Source organism: Camellia sinensis, unplaced genomic scaffold (assembly GCF_055761805.1).
Source record: "Camellia sinensis isolate YWXY unplaced genomic scaffold, ASM5576180v1 Unanchor1, whole genome shotgun sequence".
NCBI classification, from domain to species: domain Eukaryota; kingdom Viridiplantae; phylum Streptophyta; class Magnoliopsida; order Ericales; family Theaceae; genus Camellia; species Camellia sinensis.
In genome coordinates this window covers 23612378-23622934 of record NW_028128987.1, presented here as the reverse complement: position 1 = coordinate 23622934, position 10557 = coordinate 23612378, and positions in this window count along the sequence as shown.

The following is a 10557-nucleotide window of genomic DNA, read 5'->3' as shown; positions in this document are numbered from 1 at the left end:
ATTGCTGATTTTGTATCGAAATGTCTTCATTGCCAACAAGTTAAAGCCGAACATCAACGACCCGTAGGCTTGTTGCAGCCCTTACCCATACTGGAGTGGAAATGAGAACATATCACCATGGATTTTATTGTAGGATTGCCTCGCTCCAGTAAAGGTATGGACTTAATTTGGATTATTGTTGATAGACTGACTAAATCTGCTCACTTCTTACCTGTTAAGACAATTTATAATACGGACAAATTGGCTATACTCTATATTGATGAAATTGTTAGACTGCATGGAGTGCCTATGTCCATTGTTTCTGATAGGGATTCGAAGTTTACATCGAGATTTTGGCAAAGCTTACAGACTGCATTGGATACTGAATTGAGACTGAGTAGTGCTTATCATCCTCAGACAGATGGCCAGTCAGAAAGGACCATCCAGACTCTAGAGGATTTACTGAGAATGTGTGTCCTTGATTTTCAGGGAAATTGGGAAAGCCATTTGCCCTTAGCCGAATTCGCCTACAACAATAGTTATCATTTAAGTATTGGTATGGCGCCTTTCAAGGCATTGTATGGCAAAAAATGTAGGTCTCCGATTTGCTGGGCAGAAGTTGGAGATGGGTCTTTGCTTGGGCCCGAGATTGTATATGAAACGACTGAGAAAGTGAAACTGATATAACAGAGACTGAAAATCGCACAGAGCAGGCAGAAAAGTTATGCTGATGTCAGAAGACGAGACAGAGAATATGAAGTAGGTGATCATGTGTTTGTGAAAGTGACACCGATGAAAGGCCAGACTCGTTTTGGAGTCAAAGGCAAGTAGCGCCAAGATATGTCGGACCGTATGAGATTATTGAGAAAATCAATCCGGTGGCGTATCAAGTTGCGCTTCCTTCTGAAATAGAGCATAGGCACAACATCTTCCACATTTCTATGTTGAGGGATTACCTCCGGGATCCTTTCCATGTGATAGAGCCTACTCGTGTAGTGCTGAGTGATGACTACACTTACGAGGAATGACCTATTCAGATTGTAAATAGACGGATCAAGAAGTTGAGAAACAAAGAGATCCCGTTAGTGAAAGTTAACTGGTAAAACCATGGTGACGTGTATGCCACTTGGGAAAGGGAAGATGACATGGCTAAAAGATGTCTCGAACTGTTTCCACTGAATCCTGTTTTCTTCCAAAACGAAGGTAACTCGAGTTTAGAGGACTAAACTCTTTTTAAGGAGGGGAGACTGTAACAACCCTCACCACTGTCTACCGATTACTGCTTAACTGAGACTGATTATGAAAAGTAATTGAACTGATTGAAATACTGAACTGACTGACTGAAAACTGAAACTGATTGATTGACTGTATCTGTTTAAATGCATTATCTATCTGTTTGACTGTTTGATTATCTGTTCATGTTTTATGTTTAAATTGCCAAATTGAAGGCCTTGTCGGCGGCTGAACCAGAAATTGATTGATGTTTTACGATCTTTGGAATTTATATGATTTTATGGCATATTTATCTGAAATGTGTTTTGGTATGATTAAATTAGTTGAAATAAAGCTAAATTACATGAATTAGACTTAATTACATTGGTGCCACTTAGTGGCCCACTACATTGAACATATGTGAGCCTTATTATACATTTAAACAAAACTTTTCATCAGCCAAACTCCTTGTTCTTGCCGACTAAGAGAGAGAGGGAGAGAAATTGAGTTCCTTCTTGTGATTGCTTTGAGAACCTAAAGAATTTGAAGGTTGATTTCAAAATTGTGCTTCCATTCTTGAACTACAAGACCTAAGGTAGTGTGATTACCCTCTTGTTTATGAATTGAGCTTGTTCTTACATGATTCATGTCGAAGTTAGTGGATTGAGTCTTGAAATAGCTTCATATGTCGATTTGAGTTAGAATTCATGCATGCATGTGTTTATCTTTGCATTGTGAGGTTTGATTTCATGGAAATCTTGCATCCATGTTCATATATTTACAATGGACCATGTTTTCATATTGTTTTTGGAACAATTGGCTCATTAGAGCAAGTGTTTAAAGCTTGAAAGTGGTTTAAATTCATGCATGTTGCATCGAAGTTAAGTTCATGAAAATTGGTTTGAATTTGAGTTGAATTGATCTTCCCTTGGGCTTTGATTTTACAAATTGAGCTTTGAACCATGTTATACTATGTATTTGCAAATAATTTCTAGGAAATGAGCCCAAGAGGATTGAATTTAATGCTTTGAAAGTTGAATTTGAGCTTGAGGTTCAAATCTGGGAATTCCAGATTTTGAACTCACGCTCGAGCGGGGTGACTGGCGCTCGAGCGTGAAATTCGTGCTCCCAGTATTTTGCACTGCTTTGGTGTCCGCTCGAGCAGGGTAATTGACGCTCGAGCGTGACCTTGTGTCTTACACTCGAGCGGATGTCGAGCACCCAATCGAGCGTGATTTTCACCTATCCAGCACTTTTGACTGTTTTGCAGTACGCTCGAGTGTTTAAGTCTGCGCTCGAGCGGAAACCTTTGTCTACATTTCCGCTCGAGCGGAGTAATCGATGCTCGAGCTGGAACCCTGTTTTCTAAAAATTCTGAAAATGCTTTTAAAGTGCATCTTCGCATCCTCATTTCATCGTAAGCATTCTTAGGCCTAGTTTAAGGCATCTTAATGAGGATATAGATGTAGAACTACATCGAGTCAAGATAGGGATTAAGTTATTATCTTTCCCAACTGTGTAGCTTAGTATGTGTTCAATCTGTAAACTGTGTAGGGTTGGAGACTAGGGACGCGCTCTAGCCTAACTGTAACCCAGAACTCTGTGAGTAACAACTGTGTAAAGATATGTTCAAAAATGATTATCTTCTGAATAATTGAACTGTACTGTTTCTGAATTGATACTTTTAATAGAATGAATGTATGTCCTCTATTCTGAACTGTATTGTGGCATCCTTAGCAACTACTGTTACTGACTGTTACTGTGACAAAGATCTCTATCGGTTCCCTTGTTGGAACCACTACTGTTTACTGATTGATGACCATCATTGACTGTTCGGTCTTTCAAGACCTACTGTTTACTGTAATGTTATGCTAATGGATGTACCACATATGACTGTAGTGACTGAACGACTGAAATACTGATTTAATGAACTGTTTTCATTACTGTAAGGACATTCATTCTAAACCTCTTTACACATTGTGTTATTCACTGGGCTTTAGCTCACTGCTCATATATATATGTAGGTGTACAGGCACCAGACCGCAGCTAGTAGCGTCGGGGTAAGCTCGAGTTTTGTCAAGCCAACCACTGTGCCTCACTACGAGGTTCCGAGCCTGTTAAGCTATGGCTTAGGGGTGCTTTAATTTCTCCCGTTTGTCTCTGAAATTATTTTGTTAACTGTATAGACTGTATAGACTGTTACTGTACTGTTTAATAGGGATTAGGTCCCTGATCTGGATGATTATAAATGTTGTATATACTGTTCTGCATTGTGTGTATATATATGTATGCATGAAAAGTCTTTTTGGCATACAGACTGTCACAGCTCATTGGACATTGTTTATTTACTGTATTGGCTTCCGCCAGGCCCCTGTACTCTGTTCTACTGCATTACTGTTAAGCAGGCCGTCGGTAATCTCGAATTACTGGTCGGTTACGGTGCTAAACCCACAGGGGCGGGTTTGGGTCGTGACAACGAGTTTCTTGTCATGCCTTTTAGCATCACAAATGCCCAAGTAGCCTTCATGGACCTTATGAACCAAGTGTTCAAACCCTATCTTGATGAGTTCGTTATCGTCTTCATTGACGACATCCTTATATACTCCAAGTCACTGGAAGACCATGAGCAGCACTTGTGAACGGTTTTACAAACACTATGTGATCACAAACTTTATGCCAAGTTGAAGAAATTCGAATTTTGGATCACTAGTGTACACTTTCTTGGTCACGTCATTAACAAAGATGGCATCTCGGTTGACCCCCAAAAAGTTGCAGCAATCGTAGATTGGCAACAATCTACTAATGTGTCAGAAATTCGATGTTTCTTGGGTTTGGATGGCTATTATTGACATTTCGTGCAAGATTTCTCAAATGTAGCATCACCCTTGACCCAGTTAACTCAGAAGAACACTCCCTTTGAATGGACTAACAAATAGGAGCGTTGCTTTTAAGAATTAAAAAGTCGACTTGTGTAAGCTCCTATACTAGCACTCCCTACAAGTGCAGATGGGTTCGTAATTTATAGTGATGCCTCATATAATGGTTTGGGTTGTGTTCTTATGTAAAATGGGAAAGTCATTGCTTATACCTCACGCCAACTAAAGACTCATGAGAAGAGCTACCTAACACATGATTTGGAATTGGTTGCGGTGATCTTTGCCCTCAAAATCTGGCGTCATTATCTTTACGGTGCAACTTGTGAGATTTACACTGATCACAAGAGTCTTAAATATTTGTTCAAAGATGACCAGAGGTTTGGCATGTACTCTCGTTTCCCGCAAGATCAATGGATTGCTTACCAACATAACCATGGAATACCTTGATTGAAGAAATTAGAGTACACCAATGTGAATATAAACTTTTGAAGAAAAAGTACAAGGATCAAAGGAGTACGCCTGATCCTGATTTCACTACAAGCAATGGGATACTAAAATTTCAAAATCAAATTTGCGTACCTGACATTCTAAAACTTAAGAAAAAGATATTGGTGGAAGCTTATAACTTGAGATTTGCAGTTCATCCTGGCAACACAAAGATGTACCAGGATCTAAAGGAACAGTACTGGCGGACAGGAATGAAAAGAGACAAAGCAAGCCATGTCTCAAAATGTCTGTATTGTCAGCATGTTAAAGTAAAACATCATAAACCTGCTGGACTGCTACAACCGCTCCCTATTCCAGAATGGAAATGGGAGCACATTACTATGGACTTCGTGGTCGGGCTACCACAATCATTTTTGAAGAATGATGCAATATGGGTTATAGTAGACCGATTGACGAAGTCGACGCATTTTCTGCCAATTAAAATCATGCACTCCCTTAATAAGTTTGACACCTTATACATCAAGGAAATTATTCGTTTGTATGGCACCCCAGTTTCAATCGTGTCTGACCGAGACCCCTGCTTCGTGTCTTACTTTTGGAACAAATTGCAAGAAGCTTTGGGAACCACACTGAAGTTTAACACGACTTATCATCCACAAACTGATGGGCAATCAGAAAGAACAATCCAGACGTTGGAAGACATGTTACGTGTATGCGTGTTGGACCTCAAAGGTAACTGGGATGAGCACCTACCTTTGGTAGAATTCGCTTATAACAACAATTACTAAGCAAAAATTGGAATAACACCGTATGAAGCTCTGTATGGAAGGAGATGTCGTTCACTTCTATGTTGGACGAAAATTGAGAACAGGAAACTGTTAGGCCCTAAGATCGTGCAAGTCACAAGTGAGAAAATCTAACTTATCCAACGGCGAATTCGCACTGCTCAGAGCTGCCAGAAAAGCTATACAGGTACACAAAGACAGGACTTGGAATTTCAAATAGGAGATAATATGTTTTTTAAGATCTCACCAACAAGAGGAGTTATCTGATTTGGGAAGCGAGGAAAGTTAAACCCACGTTATATCAGGCCATTCGAGAAACTGGAAAGGATTGACCCTGTAGCCTATCGCCTTGCACTACCACCTGAATTATCCAATGTCTACAATGTGTTTCATGTTGCAATGCTTCGACGGTATCTTCGGGATCCAGAACATGTCGTCGATTATGAGAACTTGGAAGTTCAAGAGGACCTCTCTTATGAAGAGCAATAGTGCAGATTCTCGATCATCGTGATCAAGTTCTTCGAAACAAGACTATACCTCCAGTAAAAGTTTTATGGAGAAATCATCGAATCGAAGAAGCTACGTGGGAAATGGAAAGTTAAATGCGAGCCAAATACCCGCACATTTTCGAAATCAAGATACGTGAAGTTTGAGGACAAACTTCTATTTAGAGGGGGAGAAATATGACACCCTAAATATTTAATTAATACCACAACCAATCATGATAATATTAATACTAGTGGGAGTGATAGTAAAATAAAATAATTTAATTTATTATACAATTAATTAGGGTCAATGTAAGATGAAGGAATAATAATAATAATAATAATAATAATAATAATAATAATAATAATAATAATAATAAGAACAATAATAATAATAATAACAATAATAATAATAATAAAATAGCTAAGCTATACGTGCTATGCAAATTAATTTGCTATTGTGATTATCAAATTTATGATGAAGAGAATTATTTAGGGGCTAAGTTAATCACTAATTAATGTGAGAAGATTGGCATGTATGGATATAACTAAACGAATTAAGTAAGAATTAAATATAAAGATTTGCAAATATGTTGAGAAGAATGAATATGAGCCATTTGAACACCTTGATTAGGGGGGGAGGTGATTCATCATCCTTAGGGCCATTAGGTAGGGTGAGTCATCACCTAGTTATATGTATAAAAAGGGGAAGGTGTTGTATAGTAGTGCTAATGAAAAACAAAGAAGAAAGAAAGAAAAAAAAAAGAATCAACAAAAATACAGAGTAAGGGAAGGACCAGGAAAAGCCAACGGAAATAGAAAGGAAGTAGTGAGACTCAATATTAAGGTGAATCATATTATACCTTGAGTCACCATAATATATTTTACGTATGTTTTGACTTACCATAATTTATTTTATACAAGTTATGTTTTATAAATTATATTAAAATTCCAATTACGTGGATTAATTTCTGAATTCTATTGGTTTAAAATGAAACCCATGGATATGTTGTTTAAATTTTAGAAGGTATTTGACTATAACCTTATAAACAATTATGTTTTGTAAGTACCACCACGGGAGTCCCACGCCTTAGGGGACTTAAATAACCGTTGGCTTTTGTTTGGCCACTTTGTGGTCCTCTGTTTGCCATGGATCCATTGACCTCTGTTCTGATTGTCACTTCTGTGACCTCTGTTCTGTTCTGTTCTGTACCGTGATTATGGTTATTTAATTACATAATTTCTGTGTTTCAGTTTCTGCCATTTTAAATCATTCGTTTATTCAAATTAAGTTCTGTTACTATTTTAGCTTAAATAACTATCCATGATTATTTTGTATTCCCTATACTCTTGGCATAATATTTTTCACTCTGCTGTGTGGTTATAGCTGTTACCCTTTCAGGTGACAAGATATAAGGGAGATCCATAACCTCACGTAGTGGAACCCGCATGAGAATTGGATGTTGAACCACTATTTTGTTTTTCTTTTCTTTTTTTATTTTATTTTTGCTTCCTTTTGTTTTTACTCAGGGCCGGTCACTGAATAATAAAATAATAAAAGCCCTATAGATATATTTTCTCTTATTAAAATAGTAAAATGAAGTAAATTTTCTGTTTAATTATTTTTATTTCCTTTTGCCTCCGCCTACGCCATTTAATTTGCCACGATTAGAATAAAGTAGTGAGTTATGATTCCAGCCCTAAGTCCCTGCGGTTAGGTCGTAACAAAACGTCGTAGTAGTGAGAAAAACAAAGACTAGCCATGGTTGCTCAACATAGCAAAGCCCAAAGTTTGCTCAACATCATCTTTGCTCAAGAACATATCTATTGTTGTCATGGCTGCTCAACATCAAAATTAACTAACTTGACAACTCCTCAGCAATTCATGCCAAGCTTAAAGAAGAGTTTCGAATAGAAAACGGCCATGGCTGGCCACCAAGAAATGAATTGAAAGTTCTACGGTGCATGATAAGAGCTTACATGATCAATGAAATGGTAAACAAGGTTCAAATCCAGCCGAACGGTCGTCCTTTCTTGAATTACTTGAACAACCATCTTCGATGAGTAATGGCTAGGTTTTACTTCTTGATTAGTCTAAGAAACGGAACTCTCACTTGCCAAAGAGAGTCACTAACCAACCATCTTAATAACTTTTTGTTGGTTGTATCGAAAATAAGTGACCACGTGAGTATGATTGCATAATCAGTGGCATCACATAAAAAATCGGGAGCACATGAAAAATGTTCACATTCTGCAAGTCAAAAGGAAAATAAAGTCAGTATTACAGTCACAAGACAAAAAACTCCTTCAATTAAAGATAAAGGAGATTACCAGAGATAAGAAAAGTTTCCACTTCTTCTTTCTTCGATCGAATGAAGCTAAAACTTGAGGGCAATTGTGGAGGGATAAAAATTAATCCATGAGAAGTGGGTCCACATAATACCTTTTGGAATAAAAATTAATATATTAAAATATCAACTTGTAATGCAACTTGCCAACTTACCAACTTGCTTTGATATGTATGCATCAGACAAATTTTGAGCCGAACATGTGACTTATTTTTATTGGATCAAATTGGTGGCTCAAGCTAATTGGACAAAATGGATGACATGTTAGCCTATATAAAGGGATGTAATCTTCAGCTCCAGGGAGGAGATATGCCTAAACCATTCTTTTTACTTATTCAGCTTCATTTAGATATATGCTATCTAACTTGATCGTTGGAGTGCCCTCCGGTCGGCAACTGCTAGTTGGGATGCGCTAACTGTTTATTCTTTTGCAGATTCAGAACGGTGTGGCTCATCTCCTCATTGATCTCTTGATTAATATATATGGGACAATTTCTGCTTCCATGACAATAATAATGGTGGTATAATATTCAACATGCATATAATTTGTGAGAACTATATTATATCTGCTAACGTATGTAAAACAAATGGAGAAATAGATATATATATATATATATATATAAAAGAAAATAATTTTGTTGTTCGATCAAAAACTTTTACAAAAACTTCATATAAGCCTATGTGAAGCCAATCATCTTTCGTGGGTTTCAGTACTCCTGCTATTATTGTTGTTTCAAAAAATAAATCGATTATTTTTCGTTGTTTTAAAACTACATTTAATAGATTATACGTTGCATTCCACCCGGTGTCTACATCTAAAAGTAATTTTCTATATTTCATACCTGCTTCTTATTGACATAATTTTCTATATGCTAAAATTCGATTAGTTGAACTGTTAATAGTAACAACCGCTTGCTTTATTATCATTACATAATCCTTACATGTATTCATAGCTTCTTTAGGCCTCGCTTGTTAATGTTTTCAATTTTTAGTTTACAAAAATAAGAAATAGGTTTTTGTTTATTTTTATAAAAAATAAAAACAAAAAACTTGTTTGATGTGTAAAAATATTTTAAAAACAAATAAAAATAAACATAGAGAAATATATTTGATGGAGGGTGGATGGATGTAGTGATTGGTAGTGACAGGTAGCCGAAAGTGTTTGTTGGAGTTAGTGGTCGGATGTTGTCGGATGAGATGTGGTGGCTGGAAAGACGCCAAAAGGTGACCGCCCACCAGCCGAATAGTCGTTGGACGTTGGATGGAGCTCGCCACCCACTGACGGTAGACAGTGGTGGTGGTTAATGGTCGGTAGTGGTGGCCAAAGGTGGTGGGTGAGAGGAGAAAGTGAAGACTTGTTTTAAAAACAAGTGAAAATAACTTTTTTGTGTTTTGAAATTTTTTAAAAACTTTGAAATCAGTTTCATTTTTTAAAAAACAAAAAGAATATACCAAACAAGTTTTTGTTTCCAATTTTCAAAAAAAATGAAAACAGAAACAGAAAACAAGAAATAAAAACATTAACAAACGAGGCCTTAACAATCAAATTTAAAATATGAGTAAGACAACGAATATAAAATAATTCATAACTAAGAGGTAATTGTAAAATTGATTTATGATGCGCTACAATATGATTGTAATATATGTTACTTTATCTAAATTAGTGATAAATATTTTATTTTGCAAAGTCTACTTAGATAGTTCATTCCTTATTGTTACCACAAATGATGTTCAACTAATTTAAATGAAATTATTCTTTTATTTAATTTCTAATTATTATCAATATAATGTACAATGATGCATTGATATTCTAAACCTTTATTTAATTTTCACATATCAGATGTTAAACAAATTTTTTCCATTCAAATCTTTAAAAATGTTAAATAATTTAATTTTAATATCATGAAATTTCTTTAATACCCTGTTTCTAGTAGTATTTCTTGAAAAACTTTGAAATTGAGGTGCAAAAGCTCCTTGAACTAATTCAGCAAAATCAAGACATTCACTAGTAGTAAAATGTTGTTCTTTTCTAACAATATAATTAACTTGCATATATTGTGCACGTATATGATCATATAAAAATGTAGACAAATTACTTGCTGATGTACTTCCTATTTGTATTTGAATTCTAATATTAAGTTGTTGACTTTATAAATATTTATTAGCATTTTGGATGACTAATACCACCAACTAGTGCAACACTAAGTAAATTTACAAAATACTTATATTTTGTTTTAGTTACAATTTTATCATTGGGAAAAGTTACATATATTATTTCAAAATGCTCTCAAACACTAGACGAGCCCTAGATGTCGCTGCAACAATAGGGTTAGGAGAATTAACTGATTTATGTTATATTCATCAATATTGACAAAATTATTACATATTAATACAAGTAAATTAATATATATTAATTAACAATTAA